At 54.9% G+C, this 2,644-nt stretch overlaps 1 non-coding gene across 1 annotated transcript; it reads left to right on the top strand.

Moving 5' to 3' along the window:
- The first annotated feature begins 1,250 nt into the window (after positions 1 to 1,250).
- On the top strand, positions 1,251 to 1,338 carry TRNAS-GCU. The gene has a single exon. It is a non-coding gene; the product is annotated as a tRNA-Ser (tRNA).
- The last annotated feature ends 1,306 nt before the right edge of the window (positions 1,339 to 2,644 follow it).

Below are 2,644 nucleotides of genomic sequence, written 5' to 3'. Positions count from 1 at the left end.
GCCCTTGGCGGCTGCTGGGGGCCCCACCCCTAAGGCCGGCCGGGCTCCCCAGCACGAGCAGCAGAGACACAGGGAGACTGGCCACCCACTGAGCAGAGGTAGCCTGGGCGGCTCGTAATGGAGGCTCGGGGGGGCTCAGCCTCCCCAAACCTTGCGTCGCCAAGGGGGCAGTGGGGCCCATGACTAGGGGCCCTGGCCAAATTAGCCCCCCTGGAAAAGTCTCCCCCATGTCAGCCCCAGGGCTGGAGGAGCTCCCACTCCCTGCTACGGCCCGGGGGCTGCAGCAGGGGCACAGAGCTTCTCTGGTCTCGGGGCCGCAGCGGGGCCGGGGTAAAGGAGTGACAGGGTGGGGCCAGTGGGGGAAGGGGTGGAACAGAGGTGACAGTGGATGGGGCCATGGGTGGAAGGTGTGGAAGGGGTCGGAGCCACACACAGAAGTGGGGGGGCCATGGTTCCGGTGCTGGGGCCCCTGTACTTGTTCTCCCTTTCCCTGGACTTTGGCATCACCAGCCCCTGCTTAGCGAGTAGGGATCAGTGGTCCCCAAAATGTGGGGCGTGACTCCTAGGGGGACACAGGGGAAGATTGACGGGGGCACCTCAGGGCCTGAGCCAGCCCCCATGGAGGGCAGGGAGGGAGCCCCACTCAGCCCCACTCTGTCCCAGCTCTTCCCCAACCCCACCCTCAGCCTGGGCCCCTGGCTCCCAGCCCGGCCTCGACCCCCTGACCCCTGTCCGCACCCCTCTCCCCAGCAAGCAACGGCCCCACTCCCAGCCCCGGTTCTCGACCGCGGCTTCCGAGGGGCCACAGCCATGGATACGAGGGCGCAGTGTGAAATGTTTGGGAACCACTGGGTTAGGGTGACGTCCTCAATCACTTCTCTGCAGTCCAATGAAAGCGATTCCTCCCCCACCCACCCCTCCCTCAGGACGGCCTAGGTACGTTCCGCTGCCCTTCACTCGTACAGGAAGGAGAATAACATTTCATTCCACTCAATCCTAAAGTGATTTGCAACCCACCACCATCCCAAACTGGTCATTTTGGGGAAGCGGCCCCATCATGCTGCATAGCTAGGCAGAGTAGGGGTGTCTGTGCAAACACGGTCTGTTCCTGAAGTCTTCCCCCAGCTCCTCACTAGATGTGAGGGGGGAGCTCATTCAGCCCCTGCTTACGCTTAGTATTTAAAAACTCCTTAGTGGCCCTATCTCTGCCGGCCTTAGATTTCTCCTCCTGTGCCTGTTTCACCAGCTCAGATGAGGTGGCTGAGTGGTAAAGGTGATGGACTGCTAATCCATTGTGCTCTGCATGCATGGGTTCAAATCCCATCCTCATGGGATGCATTTAGTCTTCACCCTCCTTTATAGACAACCATCTCCCCCCTTGGTACAATGACAGATCAAACAATGTTGCTTCTTGCAAACAAAAACCTTCTCAGAATCTCAGCTCCGCCCCACCCCTTGCTTCAAATAAAATGTCTAAATCACGGATTTCTAAAAAAATTCTCTAGTCTGGCATTTCTTAGTTTTTATCTCAAAAGGGAACAGCCTCACGATCTCCCCCAAACACCCTGGGACCTCCCCAAATAATTAAAATACCCCCAACCTGAGCAAGGCCACAACAGTGAACCAGAGCTAGTGTCTAGGCCAAGCTGTTCTGAAGGAGACAACTCAACCATTTTCTCTCTGCTTCCCTTGGCAAAGTCTGACTGAGAAAACAAAATTCCCCAAACTGAAAATGTTCTGCTGAAAAACCACTACTAGTCTGTTTGGGGACTTTGGTTTGAATGTACTATTATTATTCTCCTCTGATTTCTGAATCAGTTTTGTCATCCAGGTGTATTTCCAGCTGTTGAGCTGTGAGGGAGAGAGGCCAACTCATGATGTCTCTACCCCCCTTTCATAGTTTCTTCCAACTTGGTAGGAAGTACCTTTGCTATGATGTGAGTCAAGCAGTGTCCATTGTCTCTGTGCTATCTCGGAGAAGTCTGCATTGTACACGGCTCCTGGGATAGTGCTTGGGAGTGTGGATCCCTTTAATGGGCCAGCAGCGGGTCTGGCTCCTCCATTGTCACACCTGAAAGGCTGGTGGTGGGCATTTCCCAACCTCATCTCAGTAACACACACAGAGCAAAACTTCCCAGCCAATGCTACACACACAATCCAACACGATATTAAGGTTCAACAGACCAAGACTTTTGAAATGATACCTCACCAGGCAGACTTTGTACAAACCGTATCATCATCATATGAGAGTGGTGAATATGGGACTTCCAGGGTGCTGCTCTGAGCACAGCGTGCCACACCTGGGCTGACATGGCAATGGAGACGTACCCTTAGAGTCCATCTCTCCTGGGATAAAGATGGCAGCATGGCTGGCCTAGACCATCTGATGTGGGCTCATGGAGCTAAAGCTGAGAGGCTAAAAACTGTGGTGCAGATATTTGTGTTCACACTGAAGCCTGGGTTCGGAAACCCTCACCCCTCGTGGGGTCTCAGAGGCTGGGCTCAAGCCCATCTGTCTGCACTGTAATTTTATAGTCTTGCAGCCCAAGCCCCATAACCCTGAGTCAGCTGACCCGGGCTTTGCGACAGGTGCCCTGAGTGTGTTAATCGCAGTGCAGACATAACATTAGGCTACGTCTCCAGT

Source organism: Mauremys mutica, unplaced genomic scaffold (assembly GCF_020497125.1).
Source record: "Mauremys mutica isolate MM-2020 ecotype Southern unplaced genomic scaffold, ASM2049712v1 001152F_np12_obj, whole genome shotgun sequence".
In the NCBI taxonomy this organism is placed as follows: domain Eukaryota; kingdom Metazoa; phylum Chordata; order Testudines; family Geoemydidae; genus Mauremys; species Mauremys mutica.
Note: the sequence above shows the minus strand (reverse complement) of the source record. Positions and strands in the feature narration are given on the sequence as shown.